The following is a 22,597-nucleotide window of genomic DNA, read 5'->3' on the forward strand; positions in this document are numbered from 1 at the left end:
TACAAAGTATCAAAACTTGCAAATGGTGACCTCTTGCTAGAAGTACAAACCAAGTGCCAGTCCTCCAACCTGAAAAACATTGTGTCGCTTGGGGACATCCCCGTCGTCATCACTCCCCACCGATCCTTGAACATTGTAAAAGGAGTAATATCTGAGATAGACTTCATTGCTCTCACTGAAGATGAAATGGCAGAAGGACTAGCAGACCAAAACGTCATAGCGGTTCACAGAATAAAAATCCGAAAGGATAACAAGGAGATCCCTACAAAACATCTGGTTCTGACTTTCAATAGCTGCACCCTCCCAGAGTCAATTGAAGTCGGCTACATCAAAATAAGCGTCCGACCGTACATCCCAAATCCGAGGAGATGCTTCAACTGCCAGAAATACGGCCATGGTTCGCAAAGTTGTCGTGGCCGCAGAACTTGTGCGAAATGTGCTGCGAACGACCACAACTCTGATAACTGCACCGCAGACCCACGCTGTGCAAACTGTGAGGGGGATCACCCCGCATACTCTCGATCCTGCCAAAAATGGAAAGAAGAAAAGCAGATCATAACACTAAAAACGACAAAGAACATCACATACAAAGAGGCACGTACCCAGTACAACAAAAGCAAGAACACATTTCAATTCACAGCGAAACCAAATCTCGCCGATGTGGTGCGACAGGGCGGGGCACCACAGCGGCCTTCGGCACCTACCCAGACCTCAAATGAGGCTGAGGTAGTGCCATCCCCTGCCCCGGTGGAAGCAGCTCCCGCTCCTCCACCACCCCCAAAACAGGCTACGTGTCCCTCAGGGTCGGCGGGCCACAAGACCTCCGCCCACGAGGCAAGGTCTAAAAAGAAGGAACACGTGCCCCTGGCACGTTCGTCCAGCACCTCAGACGAGGTAATGGACATAGGTCAGGACAGCTCTTTGCCGTCTTCGTCACAGAGACGGCGGAGCTCCTTAGAACGAACCAAAACAGACAAGGCCCGAATCACGGGCCCTGGAAAAAATCTAACTTAATTTCCAAGCTTTCGACAAAATAAGATGGCATTTCTGGTACAGTGGAACTGTAGAGGACTTCTAAAGAATATTAATGACATAAAAGACATTCTAGATACAGTCTCGCCAGTTGCACTGTGCGTGCAGGAGACAAATTTAGGTTGCATGCACTCGAATATACTGAAAAAATATCAAGTCTTCCGCCGAGATCGAGAGCAAGCAAGCAGGCTTTCGGGTGGTGCGGCCATCGTATTGCAAAGTGGAGTTCCAGCTCAAGAACTGAAATTAAACACTCCCTTAGAAGCTGTAGCAGCCAGAATAATTGCCTTTAAAACTCTTACGGTGTGTTCTGTCTATATTCAACCAAATCTTAAAATAACACTCCATGATCTAGAAAACCTTTTTTGCCAGCTACCAGAGCCCTACCTAGTAGTAGGAGATTTTAATGCACACTCTCCTTTGTGGGGAAGTGAAAAAAGTGATACACGTGGACAGCTTATCGAGGATTTTATTCTTAGTTCAGACATTTGCTTATTGAACTCCTGTAAGCCCACGTACTGTTCACCAAGGACAGGAAAAATGAGTTTTTTAGATTTGGCTTTTAGTTCACCTTCCCTTTTTAATGATTTTAAATGGGATGTTCTGAACAACCCGTATAGTAGCGACCACCTGCCAGCAATAATCAGCTTATCATCCTCACCATCACTCATGCCGACCAAACCGAAACGGTGGAAACTTCACTTAGCAGATTGGGAGCTTTTTAAAGTAGAGGCGAATCTAGGAGCAGTTTTTACAGATGCCCTTAGTGTCGACAGAATAAATGAGTTGTTCACGACTTGCATTATCACTGCCGCTCACCTCGCCATTCCACAGTCCTTAGGTGTGGTGCGACAAAAACACAAGACGTGGTGGTCTCGGGAATGTAAGGAGGCCAAAAAGCGACAAAATAAAGCATGGGGTGTTTTCCGAAGGTACCCTACACACGAAAATCTTACAGCTTTTAAAAAGGCCAAAGCTAAAGCTCGATACATCCGTCGCAACTCTGAAAAAGAATCCTGGCAGAAGTATGTCACGTCAATAAATAGCTCAATGACTTCTAAAAAAATGTGGGAACAAGTTCGTAAACTCAGTGGAAACTTTTCCCCGTTTACAATTCCCATCCTCACAGCCCCTGGTGTTCAGACTAGCATAGAAGAACAGGCCAATATACTAGGCGAACATTTCACACACGTTTCAAGTTCGTCACACTACACAGAAACATTCTTAAAATACAAAAACATAGCTGAGAAACAAAAACTCCCAACAAGTGGTGGCAGAAATGAATCATATAATAGTTTTATTACACTCCAAGAAGTAAAGAACGTCCTTGCTGCTGGAAAACAGACTGCGCCTGGTCCTGACGAAATTCATTACGAAATGCTGGCTCATTTATCCGAATCCTCTGTAGAGGCACTTGTGAAATTCTTTAACAAAATTTGGACTCTGGGTAAACTCCCAGAGGCTTGGAAACAAGCCGTTATTGTTCCGTTTCTGAAACCAGGAAAGCCGCCGACCTCAGCGGGCAGTTACAGACCCATAGCTCTGACCAGCTGTTTAGCAAAATGTTTTGAAAGTGTTTTAAACATCCGACTAACTTTCATCTTAGAATCTCATAACCCTAGCAAAAAAAATCCGATAGAAACCTAATAGCCTATCAGATTATTGATATTGGTTTTATAGGTCTACCAGAGTATTGGTCTTATGGGTATCCTAGCCGATTGGTTTTACAGGTCTACTGGAGTATTGGTTTTATAGGTCAATTGTTTACTGGTCGTATAGGCTATGGTTTTATCAGTCCTATGGCATCTGATAAACTGATAGGTCTGTAATGCTAGTACACCCATAGCTGTCAATAATCTGATAGACCTACAAAACCAGTAGGCTTCCTATTGGTTTTGTAGGCCCTATGGAATATTGGTCTCATCGAGTAGCTGCGGGTGTTTTACCTCTCCGGACACCTGAAAGGAGAGGGCAGCTATGTTCCATTTTCTAGGGATGAGTTACGCAGCAGGTGCATGTATACACATTTTAATCCACAATGACAGCGGCAACGCATACTGGCACATAATCCAAACATTGACTGCATCCAGGTAGCCCTCGATTCCAAGATTGCGGATTTCGGCCCGATGATGTAGTCTCTCGAATGCTAAGGCACCTGAAAGAAATAAAAAATTGCGTTACAGCTTGAAAAATAAGCGATCTCAAGAACGCGACACCACCATGACTTCAAAAAATCGGTCCACACATATACCGGCAACCGCGATTGCGCGCGTATTCATGCGGAGGCAGTTAGGAGAGGCGCCGCCATTACTGAACGCCGAGGTAGCTGCTGAACCAACATTCCGCCTTGCGCCTCACCACAGGTTCTGCCACTTAAACACAGTGCGCACGATATTCGAAAACAGATTAACGCTAAAAAGTTTCATCAATACTTTTAAGAAATCGTGCCGACAACTTTAAAACCCGACGCTGCGTTATATCACACCGCGCGATTCAAATTCCTTTGTTGGCGTGCAGGCAACGGCATTCTGCAACGCAAAGCCACATCATACACTGACAAAGTATAAACGTCAGCCCGAAGTTGCAAGTGATGCACACGCACCTGATCAAAAGCTGAACGTGCGCTGGAACGTTGATATCCTCGAGAAGCACCCCGAAAATCGGCGAAAACATAAACACAGGGCACCGGCCGAACTGCCGCCCGATCAGCGATCGCGCAAGCGCCAATGCCTCTACGGAGCTGCGCATGCGCGCCCAGAGGAGAGGTGGAAAGGAGGATGAGAGAGGCCAGCACGGGAACGCTTGCGCGGGAGTGGGAGTGAGAGAAAGGAAACCTACCTCTCCGCTGCGAAGCGCCGCCGGCATCGCGCTACCGCCATAGAGAAAGAGATTAACCGCGTCGGCAGCTCGAGCCGTACTCGTCGCGTGCTCGATGTCGACTCCTCTCGCTTCGGCGGCGGTTGCAGCGTTGCAGTTGCTTGGACGCGCGCCTCAATCCATTTCACCGTCCTGCTCTGCACATGTAGGTGATTGTGACTGAGCTGGGCCCCGACAGAGCCGTGCTATATCCGCGTGCTTTCCCATCTCCATTCAGTGATCCAGTAGCAACAGCGTCGCGCGTCTTGCGGCTCCAACCGTACGTAGTTTGTTGAGACCGCGCGCAGCGTTCTCAATTGTTATTGCGGCTAATATTGTACGTTACGGCAACACTCAATAAACGGGATGAATGCGTGAGCTTTGGGAATGTGTCCGAGATGGAAAAGGAAACAATGACAAAGACCTAAAATCTCCAACGTACTGATCCTGCATGCAAGACCCATAAACAAAGGCATACTGATGTATCAGACACATGAACCGATATGTAGTAGTCTACAAGACAAGCATGTATCAGCCTATAAGATGTATGGGCTTCTGCACTGGTCTGATACTTTTCTTATACAACCCACCGATAAACCTATGAAACCAATACTATTGCCTATAGGACAAATATGTACCAGTCTATAAGATTTGAGTTTCTGAATAAGTCTCATAGAAATGCAGATAAAACACATAGAATACCTACAGAACCAATACCGATTCTTATAAAACCAATAACGCACCCTATTGGTCTTTTTTGCTAGGGAAACTTCTTAATGTTCATCAGTGTGGTTTTAAGAAAGGGTGCGCAACGACCGACCACTTAGTGCGTCTTGAAAATACTGTCAGGGAAGCGTTCATACATAAACAAAATTGCCTGGCCGTTTTCTTTGACATGGAAAAGGCATACGACACGACTTGGAGGTTCGGGATCCTACGCGATATAGCAGATTTGGGCATCCGAGGCCGGATGCTAAATGTTCTGAAGGACTTTCTATCAGGTCGTTCATTTCAAGTACGTCTCGGTACCACCTTCTCGAGGAACTTTATTCAAGAGAATGGGGTACCTCAGGGGTGCATTTTAAGTACAACTTTGTTTATTGTAAAAATGAATTCTATTAGCAAGGCAATCCCAAAATCCATTATGTTCTCGCTGTATGTCGATGACCTTCAAATAGCCTGCACATCCTCAAACATATCAATTTGTGAAAGACAAGTACAATTAACACTAAATAAACTAGACTCATGGGCTTTTAAAAATGGGTTCAAATTTTCCCCACAGAAAACCGTGGCAGTAATGTTCTCGCTGAAACGAGGTGTACAGATCAATCCCAAGCTACACCTAAATGGGATTGAGTTGCCAGTAAAGAGCGAACATAAATTTTTGGGTGTAACGTTCGACAGAAAACTAACATTCCTGCCTCACATAAACATCCTAAAGAGGAAAGCCATAAAATCTCTAAACATACTGAAGGTTCTCTCTCGGAAACACTGGGGGTCTGATAGGGCGTGTCTTCTACATATATATCGATCTGTTGTGCGGTCTAGCTTGGACTACGGGTCCATAGTCTACGGGTCAGCTAGACCATCATATCTAAGGAAATTGGACCCGGTACATAACTTAGGTTTACGCCTTTCTTGTGGCGCTTACAGAACATCCCCTGTTGATAGTCTGTATGCAGAGACGAATGAGCCTCCGCTGAAAGATAGAAGGGCTTCACTCACATGTGCTTATGTCCTTAGAATAAGGTCACAGAAAAAACACCTCTGCTATCCAATAGTCTCAACATGCCGCTCACGAGTAATTTTCACAAATAAACCACAAGCAACGAGGCCACTGATAATGCGTTTCGAAGACATTTGCAGTGAGCTAGAAATACTGGACACCTTGCCCGACACTGCACCAAAAAACAGCCCCCTACCCCCATGGTACAAACTTCCAAATGTCTGTGATCTCACTCTAACACACTTCAACAAAAGCCAAACTCCTAAAGAGCATATAATACAAGAATTTCGCACAATAAAAGAAAAGTACAGTAATTATACAGAGTTTTATACAGATGGATCAAAAACTTCTACTTATGTTGGCTGTGCCGTAATTGAAGAGAACTGGGAACAAATAATTAGGCTTCCTCAGTGCGCATCAATCTTTACAGCTGAATCCTATGCTATCCTGACAGCTGTAGAAAAAATAGTGAATGAAGGCATTGGGAACGGTGTCATCTACACCGATTCGTTGAGTGTACTGATGGCTTTAAATCACAGAAATGCTGCCATGCCTCTAATCGGTGACATAATACATAATGTAAAAATGATCACGACACAAGGACATAACATAGTGTTCTGTTGGGTCCCTAGTCACGTAGGCATTGACGGCAATGAAAGAGCAGACAAATGTGCTGCACTTGCCCACAACAAATTGATTCAGAAAGTAAACATACCACATAGTGATTGCTTGAAATTAATAAAATATAAACAGATGAATAAATGGCAGTCCAGATGGAACAACCAAGAAAATAATAAGTTGCGTCTCATAAAGCCTGTACTAGGAGAATGGCAATCGAGCACACATCAACAACGTTTTATGGAAGTGATAGTATGCCGTCTTCGTATTGGACATACACATCTAACACATAACTTTCTGCTAATGAAACATAACAAACCGACCTGTGAAGAATGCGACGAGATACTCACTGTAAACCACATTCTAATTACATGCTCAAAACTTGAGGCACTACGGAGAAAACATTTTACTATATTTTACAATCATACCATCCCATTTCATCCCACCTTGCTTTTAGGAGAAAGAGCACTTGTAAACCTAGCATCCGTTCTCAGTTTCCTAGAAGAAGGAAACTTTTTAAATAAACTATAGATTTAACATTAACCTTGCTCTTGGCGCATGATAGCCTTAGTTGCTTATGCGCCATAAAGCCCAACACAACACAACACAAATGATCGCCCTCCAAGCAAACGAGGGCGGACCGATGCTACAAGCCATTTCTTTGTGAAAACAAAAGAGACTTTCCCAAAGTTCCATGTCATACACAGCGAAGAGCTAGAAAAACCCGCTCGAAAAATATCCCCTTTCATAGTGTCAAAGTGTCTCACTAAAGACCTGGGCCCTGGATACAAAGTATCAAAACTTGCAAATGGTGACCTCTTGCTAGAAGTACAAACTAAGTGCCAGTCCTCCAACCTGAAAAACATTGTGTCGCTTGGGGACATCCCCGTCGTCATCACTCCCCACCGATCCTTGAACATTGTAAAAGGAGTAATATCTGAGATAGACTTCATTGCTCTCACTGAAGATGAAATGGCAGAAGGACTAGCAGACCAAAACGTCATAGCGGTTCACAGAATAAAAATCCGAAAGGATAACAAGGAGATCCCTACAAAACATCTGGTTCTGACTTTCAATAGCTGCACCCTCCCAGAGTCAATTGAAGTTGGATACATCAAAATAAACGTCCGACCGTACATCCCAAATCCGAGGAGATGCTTCAACTGCCAGAAATACGGCCATGGTTCGCAAAGTTGCCGTGGCCGCAGAACTTGTGCGAAATGTGCTGCGAACGACCACAACTCTGATAACTGCACCGCAGACCCACGCTGTGCAAACTGTGAGGGGGATCACCCCGCATACTCTCGATCCTGCCAAAAATGGAAAGAAGAAAAGCAGATCATAACACTAAAAACAACAAAGAACATCACATACAAAGAGGCACGTACCCAGTACAACAAAACCAAGAACACTTTTCAGTTCACAGCGAAACCAAATCTCGCCGATGTGGTGCGACAGGGCGGGGCACCACAACGGCCTTCGGCACCTACCCAGACCTCAAACGAGGCTGAGGTAGTGCCATCCCCTGCCCTGGTGGAAGCAGCTCCCGCTCCTCCACCACCCCCAAAACAGGCTACGCGTCCCTCAGGGTCGGCGGGCCACAAGACCTCTGCCCACGAGGCAAGGTCTAAAAATAAGGAACACGTGCCTCTGGCACGTTCGTCCAGCACCTCAGACGAGGTAATGGACATAGGTCAGGACAGCTCTTTGCCGTCTTCGTCACAGAGACGGAGGAGCTCCTTGGAACGAACAAAAACAGACAAGGCCCGAATCACGGGCCCTGGAAAAAACTTAACTTAATCTCCAAGCTTTCAACAAAAAAAGATGGCATTCCTGGTACAGTGGAACTGTAGAGGACTTCTAAAGAATATTAATGACATAAAAGACATTCTAGATACAGTCTTGCCAGTTGCACTGTGCGTACAGGAAACAAATTTAGGTTGCATGCACTCGAATATACTGAAAAAATATCAAGTCTTCCGTCGAGATCGAGAGCAAGCAAGCAGGCTTTCGGGTAGTGCGGCCATCATATTGCAAAGTGGAGTTCCAGCTCAAGAACTGAAATTAAACACTCCCTTAGAAGCTGTAGCAGCCAGAATAATTGCCTTTAAAACTCTTACGGTGTGTTCTGTCTATATTCAACCAAATCTTAAAATAACACTCCATGATCTAGAAAACCTTTTTTGCCAGCTACCAGAGCCCTACCTAGTAGTAGGAGATTTTATGCACACTCTCCTTTGTGGGGAAGTGAAAAAAGTGATACACGTGGACAGCTTATCGAGGATTTTATTCTTAGTTCAGACATTTGCTTATTGAACTCCTGTGTGCCCACGTACTGTTCACCAAGGACAGGAAAAATGAGTTTTTTAGATTTGGCTTTTAGTTCACCTTCCCTTTTTAATGATTTTAAATGGGATGTTCTGAACAACCCGTATAGTAGCGACCACCTGCCAGCAATAATCAGCTTATCATCCTCACCATCACTCATGCCGACCAAACCGAAACGGTGGAAACTTCACTTAGCAGATTGGGAGCTTTTTAAAGTAGAGGCGAATCTAGGAGCAGTTTTTACAGATGCCCTTAGTGTCGACAGAATAAATGAGTTGTTCACGACTTGCATTATCACTGCCGCTCACCTCGCCATTCCACAGTCCTTAGGTGTGGTGCGACAAAAACACAAGACGTGGTGGTCTCGGGAATGTAAGGAGGCCAAAAAGCGACAAAATAAAGCATGGGGTGTTTTCCGAAGGTACCCTACACACGAAAATCTTACAGCTTTTAAAAAGGCCAAAGCTAAAGCTCGATACATCCGTCGCAACTCTGAAAAAGAATCCTGGCAGAAGTATGTCACGTCAATAAATAGCTCAATGACGTCTAAAAAAATGTGGGAACAAGTTCGTAAACTCAGTAGAAACTTTTCCCCGTTTACAATTCCCATCCTCACAGCCCCTGGTGTTCAGACTAGCATAGAAGAACAGGCCAATATACTAGGCGAACATTTCGCACACGTTTCAAGTTCGTCACACTACACAGAAACATTCCTAAAATACAAAAACATAGCTGAGAAACAAAAACTCACAACAAGTGGTGGCAGAAATGAATCATATAATAGTTTTATTACACTCCAAGAAGTAAAGAACGTCCTTGCTGCTGGAAAACAGACTGCGCCTGGTCCTGACGAAATTCATTACGAAATGCTGGCTCATTTATCCGAATCCTCTGTAGAGGCACTTGTGAAATTCTTTAACAAAATTTGGACTCTGGGTAAACTCCCGGAGGCTTGGAAACAAGCCGTTATTGTTCCGTTTCTGAAACCAGGAAAGCCGCCGACCTCAGCGGGCAGTTACAGACCCATAGCTCTGACCAGCTGTTTAGCAAAATGTTTTGAAAGTGTTTTAAACATCAGACTAACTTTCATCTTAGAATCTCATAAACTTCTTAATGTTCATCAGTGTGGTTTTAAAAAAGGGTGCGCAACGACCGACCACTTAGTGCGTCTTGAAAATACTGTCAGGGAAGCGTTCATACATAAACAAAATTGCCTGGCCGTTTTCTTTGACATGGAAAAGGCATACGACACGACTTGGAGGTTCGGGATCCTACGCGATATAGCAGATTTGGGCATCCGAGGCCGGATGCTAAATGTTCTGAAAGACTTTCTATCAGGTCGTTCATTTCAAGTACGTCTCGGTACCACCTTCTCGAGGAACTTTATTCAAGAGAATGGGGTACCTCAGGGGTGCATTTTAAGTACAACTTTGTTTATTGTAAAAATGAATTCTATTAGCAAGGTAATCCCAAAATCCATTATGTTCTCGCTGTATGTCGACGACCTTCAAATAGCCTGCACATCCTCAAACATATCAATTTGTGAAAGACAAGTACAATTAACACTAAATAAACTAGACTCATGGGCTTTTAAAAATGGGTTCAAATTTTCGCCACAGAAAACCGTGGCAGTAATGTTCTCGCTGAAACGAGGTATACAGATCAATCCCAAGTTACACTTAAATGGGATTGAGTTGCCAGTAAAGAGCGAACATAAATTTTTGGGTGTAACGTTCGACAGAAAACTAACATTCCTGCCTCACATAAACATCCTAAAGAGGAAAGCCATAAAATCTCTAAACATACTGAAGGTTCTCTCTCGGAAACACTGGGGGTCTGATAGGGCGTGTCTTCTACATATATATCGATCTGTTGTGCGGTCTAGCTTGGACTACGGGTCCATAGTCTACGGGTCAGCTAGACCATCATACCTAAGGAAATTGGACACGGTACATAACTTAGGTTTACGCCTTTCTTGTGGCGCTTACAGAACATCCCCTGTTGATAGTCTGTATGCAGAGACGAATGAGCCTCCGCTGAAAGATAGAAGGGCTTCACTTACATGTGCTTATGTCCTTAGAATAAGGTCACAGAAAAAACACCTCTGCTATCCAATAGTCTCAACATGCCGCTCACGAGTAATTTTCACAAATAAACCACAAGCGACGAGGCCACTGATAATGCGTTTCGAAAACATTTGCAGTGAGTTAGAAATTCTGGACACCTTGCCCGACACTGCACCAAAAAACAGCCCCCTACCCCCATGGTACGAACTTCCAAATGTCTGTGATCTCACTCTAACACACTTCAACAAAAGCCAAACTCCTAAAGAGCATATAATACAAGAATTTCGCACAATAAAAGAAAAGTACAGTAATTATACAGAGTTTTATACAGATGGATCAAAAACTTCTACTTATGTTGGCTGTGCCGTAGTTGAAGAGAACTGGGAACAAATAATTAGGCTTCCTCAGTGCGCATCAATCTTTACAGCTGAATCCTGTGCTATCCTGACAGCTGTAGAAAAAATAGTGAATGAAGGCATTTGTAACAGTGTCATCTACACCGATTCGTTGAGTGTACTGATGGCTTTAAATCACAGAAATGCTGCCATGCCTCTAATCGGTGACATAATACATAATGTAAAAATGATCACGACACAAGGACACAACATAGTGTTCTGTTGGGTCCCTAGTCACGTAGGCATTGACGGCAATGAAAGAGCCCCCGCAGGGGGCACCTGTTAAAGCAGGTGTTTGTGTGTTTTGTGCGACACCACGGACCCCGAGCACCCACGCTTAGCCGTGCGTGGCATCGTCGTGTCTGGGGAAAAGGGGATCCTGGTGGTTGAGCCGATGCCGAGTGTTTGGACCTTTAAGGCCACTCGGCGGAGGCAACACACCACTTTGGCCCACGCTTCCCATAGACGGCACCTCCGGGCTGACCCACCCGGGGGAAATCGGCAGTCGCCTTTTCCTATCCTCCCCTCCATCTTTCACTTTCCTATCCTCTTTCTCAGAACTTTCCTGTCTTCTCCTCCCTTCTCGCTTTTTCCTTTTTCCTGGCGGCGAGGGTTAACCTTGTGTGGCTAACCACCCTGCGTTACGCCGTATTTGGTTATAGTCAGAGTATACAGCTGACGTGGCCAGGACTCGTTGTACAAGCTCCTTTCCCGTCCCCTTGTTGGGCTCCATGGTGGGTGGCTGCCACTTTGGCCGAAAAATTTCACATTTTATGGCTGCTTCTCTTTCTGGAACTGATCGCCCTCTCAAAAGAGGGCAGACCGATGTAACCCATGAATTTTTCCAAAAAAACAGTTTTCCCAAAGTACTATGTGATACATAGTGAAGAAGAGCAAAAATCAGCGAGAATTATCTCCCCATTCATAGTTGAGAAATCACTGACAAGTGCACTAGGTACAGGTTACAAGGTGAAAAAACTGGCAAGTGGAGACCTACTGCTTGAATTGAAAGACTACATGCAATACTTGAAACTGTCCAACATTGAGTCTATCGGGGACATACCTGTCTCGATCACTGCTCATCGGTCACTGAACACTGTCCGAGGTGTGATTTCAGAAAATGATTTCATACCCTTGACAGAAAAAGAACTGTTAGAAGGACTTGCTGATCAGAACGTTGTAAATGTCCAGAGGATTAAGATAAGAAAAGAAAACAAAGAAATCCCGACAAAGCACATTGTCCTTACATTTGCTTCCAGTGCTCTCCCTGACACTATTGAAGTAGGCTACCTGAAGATAAGTGTAAGACATTATATACCGAACCCTAGACGATGCTTTAACTGCCAGAAATTCGGCCACGGCTCACAGAGTTGTCGCGGTCGCCGAACTTGTGCGAAATGCGCTTCAAAAGAACACTCAACTGATGAATGCACCGAAACCACATTGCAGTGTGCTAACTGTGAAGGAGAACACCCTGCTTATTCAAGGTCTTGCCCCACGTGGAAAACTGAAAAAGAAGTAATCACTATCAAAACAAAAGAAAACTTGTCATATAAAGAAGCGCGACAAAAACTGGCCACTACTCCTGCTTTTCAGTTCACAGCAAAACCAAGTTATTCTGGTATGGCACAACAGTGCGGGGTGCCACACCAACATTTAGCACCTGCCCAGGCCACACAGAGTGAGCCTCGGGCAGGGCTACCCGCGCCCCAGGTGGAAGTGGCTCATGCTGCTCCCCCACCTCCATCTCAAAAGAAGGCTATGCAGCCCTCCGGGTTGACAAGCCTGAAGGTCTCTCCTCATGAGGCGAGGCCTAACACGAAAGAACACTTATCTGGGGCGCGCTCCTCCGCTGCCTCTGAAGAGGAGGCAATGGACACGAGCCCTGGTAGGGCTGTGCCTTCGACGTCAGACGGACGACGGCACAGCTTAGACCGTCAAAAAAAAAGACAGGCCCCGAGTCGTTGGGCCAAAAAAAACCTAAGCTAGTTTTTCACATTTTTCATAAAATAAGATGGCGTGTATAATACATTGGAATTGTAGAGGACTACTAAATAATTACAGCGACATAAAGGAAATCCTGGCTACATTCTCCCCATTGGCTTTGTGTCTCCAGGAAACCAACTTAGGTCCTCAGAACAAAAATTTCCTTAAAAATTACAAAATCATCCGCCGGGACCGGGAGCTGTCCAGCAGACTCTCGGGTGGTGTAGCCATCGTCGTGAAACCTGGAATCGCTGCTCGGGAGCTGACTCTTAATAATGTGGCTGCTACCGCTTCAAGTCTGGTATTAACACATAAAACCATCACAGTATGTTCAGTATACCTCCAACCACACATCAAGATAACACTAGATGATTTAGAAGACCTTTTACAACAGCTTCCCGAGCCGTATCTTTTAGTTGGTGATTTTAATGCTCATTCGTGTCTTTGGGGCAGCGAGCAAACAGATACTCGTGGTCAGCTTATAGAAGATTTTATTTTATGCAGCAACGTGTGTCTCCTAAACTCTGGCAATCCAACATACTACTCCCCAGCCACAGGCAAAGCGAGTTGTTTAGATCTGTCTTTTAGTTCACCTTCTATTTTTACCGATTTTAAATGGGAAGTTTTAAATAATCCGTACGGAAGCGACCATCTTCCTGTCATGATCAGCTTATCATCCTCACCATCAGTCATCCCGACAAAACCCAGGCGGTGGAAACTGCATTTAGCTGACTGGTCTTTGTTCAGGCAAGAAGCCAGTCTAAATGAAATATATTCAGAGAAAATTGATATAGACAAAATGAATGAAATATTTACAGCATGCATTCTTGCGGCAGCACGTCTATCTATTCCCCAATCAACAGGAGTAGTGCACCAAAACCACAAAGTCTGGTGGACACAGGACTGTAAAGAAGCCAAAAAAGAACAAAATAAAGCCTGGGGTATTTTTCGGAGATACCCAACATATGAAAATCTGACAGTTTTTAAAAAAGCAAGAGCCAAAGCTCGATATATTCGTCGTAATGCCGAAAAAAAATCATGGCAGAAGTATGTTACATCTATAAACAGCTCCACAACATCAAAAAAAATGTGGGAACAAATTCATAAACTAAATGGCAGCTTCTCCCCATTCACAATTCCAATCCTCACAGCTCCTAATACACAGACAAGCATCGAAGAACAAGCTAATATATTAGGTGTGCATTTCCACAAAATTTCGAGTTCTGCACACTATACAAAAACATTCTTAAAGTACAAGGACAGGATTGAAAAATATAGGCTTCCTACGAGGGACAGCACGAACACACCTTACAATAGGTTGATTACGCTGCAAGAACTGAAAGATGTTCTCGCTTGCGGTAAAAAAACTGCACCTGGTCCTGATGAGATTCATTATGAGATGCTCGCCCATCTATCAGAAGCATCTGTAGAAGCGCTTCTAAAGTTTTTTAACAAAATCTGGGTACTAGCTAAAATACCGGAGACTTGGAAAAGAGCCATAATTGTGCCGTTCCTAAAACCCGGCAAGCCGCCGACCTGTCCTGGGAGTTACAGGCCTATAGCCCTAACTAGTTGTTTAGCAAAATCTTTTGAAAGTATTTTAAACACTAGATTAACCTTTATTTTAGAATCAAGTAAACTTCTTAATATTCATCAGTGCGGTTTTAAGAAAGGATGCTCAACTACGGACCACCTAGTACGCCTCGAAAACACTGTCCGCGAGGCGTTTATACATAGACAGCATTGTCTCGCTGTTTTCTTCGATCTAGAAAAGGCATATGACACAACTTGGAGATTCGGCATCCTACGTGATCTAGCAGCTTTGGGCATCCGTGGTCGAATGCTCAGCGTTTTAAAAGACTTTCTTTCACATCGTTCATTCCAAGTGCGCCTCGGTACCACCTTGTCAAGAAGCTTCATTCAGGAGAATGGGGTACCTCAGGGGTGCATTCTAAGCACAACGCTTTTTGTTGTAAAAATGAATTCCATTACCAATGAAATCCCAAATTCCATTATGTGTTCACTCTACGTAGATGACCTCCAGATAGCCTACACCTCTTCCAATATATCAACGTGTGAGAGACAAATACAAATAACAATAAATAAACTAGTGGCATGGGCCGACAAAAATGGGTTTCAGTTTTGCCCCCAAAAGACGGTGGCAGTTTTGTTTTCACTCAAACGGGGTATTCAGAACAACCCTGTCTTGCACTTAAATAGAACCGAATTACCATTAAAAGAAGAGCACAAATTCCTAGGCATTACTTTCGATAAAAAACTCACATTTCTACCTCACATAAACACACTAAAAAAGAAAGCCTCAAAATCATAACATACTGAAAGTTCTTTCGCGGAAACATTGGGGTTCCGACAGGGCATGTCTTTTACATGTATACCGTTCTGTTGTACGCTCCCGCGTGGACTATGGGAGTATAGTGTACGGTTCAGCTAGGCCTTCATATCTAAAAAAACTGGACCCTGTACATAACTTAGGTCTGCGCCTTGCATGCGGTGCATACAGAACATCCCCTATAAGCAGCCTGTATGTAGAAACAAATGAGCCTTCACTGGAAGACAGACGAATAGCCCTCACGTGTGCTTACATTCTAAGAATAAGGTCACAGAAAAAACACCTCTGTTATCCAGTTGTCACAACTTGCCCCTCTCGATTAATTTTCACAAATAAACCCAAAGCAACAAGGCCACTGATCATGCGATTCGAAAGCATGTGCAGTGAGTTGCAGGTCCTGGACACCTTGCCTGATGTCGCACAAAACAACAGCCCTCTACCTCCATGGTACAGTCTTCCTGAAATCTGTGACCTCACTCTCACACAGTTTCCAAAAACCAAAACCCCACAAGAGCACATTATTCAGGAATTCCTAAATTTGCAGGAAAAGTACAAAAACTTCACAGACTTTTATACCGATGGATCTAAAACTGCTGTGTACACTGGAAGTGCAGTTGTGCAAGGAGATTCTGTGGAAATCATAAGACTTCCACACTGTGCGTCTATTTTCACTGCTGAATCCTATGCCATTTCTGTTGCAGTAGAGAAAATATTAAAAGAGAATGTCATAAACAGCATTATATTTACAGACTCTCTAAGTGTTCTCACAGCTCTAAATTCCAGAAATGCAGCTGCTCCTTTACTTGGAAACATAATACACAATATAACAACAGCCATAGCTCGAGGATACAACGTAAAATTCTGCTGGGTCCCGAGTCACGTGGGCATTAAAGGCAATGACAGAGCAGACACATGTGCTGCTGAAGCCCGCGACAAGCAAATAAAGAGCATAAGCATACCTTACAAAGACTGCACGAAACTTGTACATCTCAAATTAAAAGAAAAATGGCAGTCTGCCTGGGACAGTGAAGTGGGAAATAAACTACACTTGGTAAAGCCCATTTTGGGAGAATGGATGTCGTGCCGGCATAAGGAGCGTTTTATAGAAGTGATCATATGCCGTCTCCGCATTGGACACACGCACCTGACACACAATTTTTTGTTGAAAAAAGAAGAGAAACCCCGATGCGAAAAATGCGGAGAGGAACTAACTATTAACCACATTTTATTCACATGCGCAAGTCTTGAAAGGATAAGAAAAAAATTTTTTGCAAAATTTTACAAAGAATACATTCCTTTTCACCCTAAACTGATTTTAGATGATGATGGACTTGTTGATTTATCTTGTGTTTTTAGTTTCATAAGGGAAGCAAATGTTTTACACAAACTGTAGGAAAAAATGAAACATACGTCACTAAGAGAAACTGAAACCTTGTGCTAGGCACATCATGGTGTTGGCAGCTTAAGCGCCATTGGATCTAAAACAACCCAAGTTTTTAAAAGGAGATTTTTAAACAAATTAGTTTTTAACACACTCATTTTCCCATTTCTTGCAAAACAAAACTTTCACCTTGCTCGTGGCGCATGATAGCCTTAGTTGCTTATGCGCCAAAAAACCCAACACAACAACACAACAAAGCAATGAAAGAGCAGACAAATGTGCTGCACTTGCCCACAACAAATTGATTCAGAAAGTAAACATACCACATAGTGATTGCTTGAAATTAATAAAACATAAACAGATGAATAAATGGCAGTCCAGATGGAACAACCAAGAAAATAATAAGTTGCGTCTCATAAAGCCTGTACTAGGAGAATGGCAATCGAGCACACATCAACAACGTTTTATGGAAGTGATAGTATGCCGTCTTCGTATTGGACATACACATCTAACACATAACTTTCTGCTAATGAAACATAACAAACCGACCTGTGAAGAATGCGACGAGATACTCACTGTAAACCACATTCTAATTACATGCTCAAAACTTGAGGCACTACGGAGAAAACATTTTACTATATTTTACAATCATACCATCCCATTCCATCCCACCTTGCTTTTAGGAGAAAGAGCACTTGTAAACCTAGCATCTGTTCTCAGTTTCCTAGAAGAAGGAAGCTTTTTAAATAAACTATAGATTAAACATATCCAATTCCTCTTTTGCAACCAGAACATACATTAACCTCGCTCTTGGCGCATGATAGCCTTAGTTGCTTATGCGCCATAAAACACAACACAACACACTATATATCTTCCAGTACTTTCACGTACGGCTCGTCTACCCCCTGATTTCGCAATGCCTGCATCACCGCCGAGGTTTCAACTGAGTCAAATGCTTTTTCGTAATCAATGAATGCTATGTATAAGGACTGGTTATATTCCGAGCATTTTTCTATCACCTGATTGATGGTATGGATATGATCGATAGTAGAGTACCATTTCCAAAAACCTGCTTGATCCTTTGTTTGATTGCAGTCTAAGGTTGTCCTGATTCTATTAGCGATTACTTTAGTAAATACCTTATAGGTAACAGACAGTCAGCTGATTGGTCTGTAATTTTTAAGGTCCTTGGGGTCCCCTTTGTTATGAATGAGGATAATGTTTGCATTCTTCCATGGTTCCGGCACCGTCGATGACACCAGGCACTGCGTATACAGGGTGGCCAGTTTTTCTAGCACGATATCCCCCCCCCCCCCATTCTTCAGCAAATCTGTAGTTATCTGATCCTCTCCAGCTGATTTCCCCTCTTTCATAGTTTCTAATGCTTTCTTGACCTCGTCCTTCGTCACTGGTGGAACGTCCGACTGTTTTTCCCTACTGCCAATATCATTACGGTCCAGACTACTTTGGCTACTGTATAGATCTGTATAGAACTCTTCGGCTAATTTGACTATCTTGTCCATATTCGTGATGACATTAACCTGTGATTTGCTGATGACATTGCCTTGCTAAGTTACTCAGGAGATGAACTGCAAAGAATGATTGGCGACCTAGACAGGAAAAGTAAGAAAGTAGGCTTGAAAATCAATATGTGAATACTAAAGTAATATTCAATAGTCTAGAGAAGGAAGAGCAGTTTACGTTAGGTAGCGAAGCACTGGAAGTAGTAGGCGAATTTATCTGTTTAGGACAGGTAGTAACCGCAGATCTGGACCGTGAAAGAGAAATAACAGAGAGAATAAGACTGGGATGGAGCGGATTTGGCAAGCACTCGCAGAATATCACTAGCAGCTTACCGGTATCTCTCAAGAGGAAAATATACAACAGTTGCATCTTACCCGTACTCGCCTATGGGGTTGAAACATGGAGGCTGAAAAAGAGGGTTCTACTTAAGGTGAGGACAACGCAGAGGGCTATGGAAAGAAAAATGGTAGGGGTAACATTAACCCTTTGAGGCTATCTAGTGAAGCAGCGCAACAGCACAAGGCCAGAGGAAGAAAGGGACAAACACAGCGCTGTGTTCGTCCCTTTCTTCCCTTGACCTTGTGCCGTGGCGCTGCTTCACTAGATATGTCAGACCAACTCGCCCACCAGTTCATGTTGTGCAACCTTTGAGGGTTTTTGCCGTAAATGTACGGCGGCGGTTTTCGTCCCGCAAGGTATTTGCCGTACCGGTACGGTTTCAATCCTCCATTTAAAATTTCACGCCCTAATGACGATGCGTGCTCACTGGGAGGTGCTGCCACCTCCTAGGAATTACAAGAAGCGCTTGAAATTTTTTGTGCTGCCTTCTTGCAAAGGTAAACAAAAGTGGTTCCCAGCTGCAATGTGTCGTCCAGTCTGTGGCAACGCCGCCACCCTATCGTGGTTTCGGTTTCGCCACGTGACCGCAACAGCATCTTGTTCGGTGTTAAAGCACTGTTAATTGATTAGGAATCAGTTAAGCTGGTTGAGTACGCTGCGGAACGTGGAAGTGAAGGAGCTCCAATAAAATAAACCGCAGTTCAATATCCGATGCAATCTTTGCCATGTGTTTAAAGAAATAAGAAAATTCTGCTTATTTCTGCAACCATTTTTTGCTTTGCTGTGAATTAGCAAAATCATCATATCATGCATTAATATGCGGGGCACGTAATTACAATGCATTGCTCATTTTAAGTTTCCACGGGTATTGATAAAAAACTACCTGCATGCCGCTCTTGACAAACCGTGCCTACATGAAATAACACATAGCATAGATGTTAGGCTGCAAACACTGATCAGTGCAGGATTTCCCTGTGAGGTGGTTACCCTGTTATAAAGGGCCTTGCTGCTGAGCTGAAGAAGTGCAAAGTACAAAACCTGTTGCCATATTACTATCAATCTCCCACCGCTTAAAAAACGTGGCTCAGACATCCTTGTAGTCATCACTGCCCCAAAAACATTGCCTGGTGTGTGCAATATGAGATGCAGGGAAAGCACAAGCAGGGATATAGCATCAAGCGCGTAGGCAGGTTCGTCCCGAGGAAGAGTGCGTTCGTTTACCATATACGGCTGCCATATGCCAAAAGCTTCATAGAACAAATTGGATGTTGCAAAGCCGGCACACTGCAGGAGCTGCACGCATGAGTAGGCGCACTGGCAGTAGGAAAAAAAAGGGAGGGAGGGGGGGGGGGTAAATGAACGTCTGTTGCCGCCACTGCATCAGAACCGAGGCTCAATCCGAACCGAAACGACAATCTTGAAGAAGTTCGCGTCAAAACTCAGCAGAAAAGTATACGAAGCAAACTGCATTAAAGGGATACTAAAGACAGCCAAAGATGGTATAAAAATCTAATAAACTACATTTGGTGACACTGTCGCCGCATATCCGGCAGCAAAAAATCGAATAATTGCCGAGATATTGCGATGACCCTTTGACCGAAGCGGTGGCCTTGTGGTTGAGCATCCGCCTCGCATTCGGAAGGTACGGGGTTCGATCCCCAGTGCCGCCGGGTTTCCAATGGGTACAAGATTTCCCCCGGCCTGGTGCTCGGCTCCTCTGGGGTGAAATGCTTGGGAGAAAGGGCCATGAAACAAAATGCAGGTTCAAGAACGAGGTCACAACGAGATCTCGTTTCCATGTTGCCTGACACGGGCCTCTTTCTCAATGTGAGCACAACCCTGCTCTGCGTTGTGGAAGCATAGGCCTCTCGTTGACCTTATGAGAAAGAATGCCTCCTACATTGCTTTGTGTAAACTTTTCTTGAAATCCTTGCTCAGATTCGGCACAAACTTCTCGTAGAAGTGGCATTTGGACTTTGGTGCATCTTTTATATAGTTTTCACCTTGTCGTCAATGATGTGGCCTAGGTAAGACAGACCTTGCATTTCTCCTTTTGCAATTGTATGCCTCTCTCCAGAAAATGTGCCAATGCCCTTTCCACTCTCCGAAAACATTCGTCAAATGTGATAAGTACATCATCCAAGTAGCAACACATCACCCATGGAAAACAGCGGGTGCACTTGTGATACCATAGTGCGTGTACTTGAATAGCCCAGGTGTGTATTGACAGCCACCACTGACTGTACTTTCGGATGCAGTGCTACACTGTAGACAAAGCAAGCATACTTGCATCTTAACAACTTTGCAAACAAATTTTTCATCATGGGAAGAGGATAATGGTCGCAGGCACAGATCCGATGTAACCTTGAAGCGCTGTTATAGCGCTGCGGTAGAGCGCTATAACTCGTGGAGTAATAGATCTGACGGGAAAACGCTAATCTCCTCTAGGGGGCGCAACTATTAATCTCTACGCACATTGTCAGTTGCTGGTTGTTTTTATCTACAACAATTACGTTTCAACGAGTTTATTTAGTGAACTAGATTGCATGATACAATATATCAGAGATTACGAATGGCTGAGCGACGCTTTCGTCCGACTTGCGTCCGCGTAACCCGAGGCCATAGAGTTGCGCTTCCCCTGCTGTTGGCTCTTCGAACTAGTTATCGCCGAGCGCGCGATCTCCTCATCGTCCTCTTCTTTTCAGTGACTTTCGTTCTTTCTCAATTAGCTCGCGTGCTCCCCTCTAGCTGGCGCTAGGCGATTACAACTGGCGCTAGGCGACCTGAGATATATAGTGGAGAGATGTATGAGCATGAGCTGACAACATTCATGCAACTCTCATGTCATGTGCCACTCGAATAATAAACTTAACCTCAACTATTGATGATGAAAGTGAATGAAATTTTCAGGGAATAAACATGTAGCGTTACTTCTCGGCAGATTAGAGACGTGTGAACTATGACACGACTACGAGAAGTTGCCACCGCGATTCGTGATATGTCCAACCTTTAAGAATGTTTCCATGCGAATTGTGTCGCGGCCACGCTGAAGCATGTAGGCTCCCTAAAACGGTGATCTCTGCTTCTCGCGTAGGTTTATTGCGGCAGCAAGCTGTGCCTGCTCGGAGCTGACGCTGCCTTCGCGAGAATGGTCGGAGGTAACCGAGAAGTTAATTCTTGCCAGTTATTCGAAAAGTATTCGAAAATTTGCGAAGATATTCTAACAGTTTCGAATAATTTTCAATTTCCACTATTTGATTCGTTTAACGAATCGAATATTGATATTCGATTCGATATTCGAAAATTTCGAATATTCGCACACCCCTACAAGAAGAGAAAATCTGTCACAGCTTCCACTTCTTTTTAAAGTTCAATTTAAGCCCAAACTTCTCACTCTCTTCTTGTACGCGCATCAGGTCTCTTGAGTTCCACTTCACTTTCTGCCATTAAAGTCGTATCATCCGCATATCTAAGGTTGTTGATACCTTGCCTGACTCCTTTCTCACTCGGAAACCAACCAGTAAGACCATGCCCAGTTCTAACTGTGGCATTAAATTTGAATCGTTCTGCGATGGGCATCGGTGTGAAATGACTTTGGAGCACTAGTACCAGATCAGCATAAGTCTTGTCCTCTGGCCTTTTAGGCTCTAGCAAAGTATTCAGCATCTAGTAAGCCTTCTTGCCTATCACCGTTATAAACATTGAGACCTTTAGACCGTCGCTCACATTGGAGGCCTTCAGTCGAACCTTTTCCTGTAGGAACCAAAATCCTCGATGAACCGGTCAAATCTTCTAAGCTGCTGGAGCACCATCCCATCCTCGTAGCCAATTAAGTTGTAACCGCGGTGAGCGGAGGCAGAACGACTAAGCAACATGTTTATTCAACAAGCTGGGCCGTACAAAGTGCCTTTTTAACAAGAGGGCCCTTAGTCGATCATAATGCGATCACATGACACTTGAAATGCACTTGGTGCAGGACTATCAGGGCTGCTAGCA

General features: G+C 44.1%; 1 long non-coding RNA gene across 1 annotated transcript in view; it reads right to left on the bottom strand.

Annotated features, from left to right (window-relative positions):
- The window catches only part of LOC146170674 (uncharacterized), an 85,142-nt gene extending 69,819 nt beyond the window's left edge, over positions 1-15,323 (bottom strand). The window contains exon 1 of the long non-coding RNA XR_014703144.1: positions 13,824-15,323. This is a non-coding gene — a long non-coding RNA (uncharacterized LOC146170674). The remainder of the gene's footprint in view (positions 1-13,823) is intronic.
- Between the last annotated feature and the right edge of the window lie 7,274 nt (positions 15,324-22,597).

Source organism: Amblyomma maculatum, unplaced genomic scaffold (assembly GCF_055883805.1).
Source record: "Amblyomma maculatum isolate TAMU_Amacu unplaced genomic scaffold, ASM5588380v1 scaffold_81, whole genome shotgun sequence".
Lineage (NCBI taxonomy): Eukaryota > Metazoa > Arthropoda > Arachnida > Ixodida > Ixodidae > Amblyomma > Amblyomma maculatum.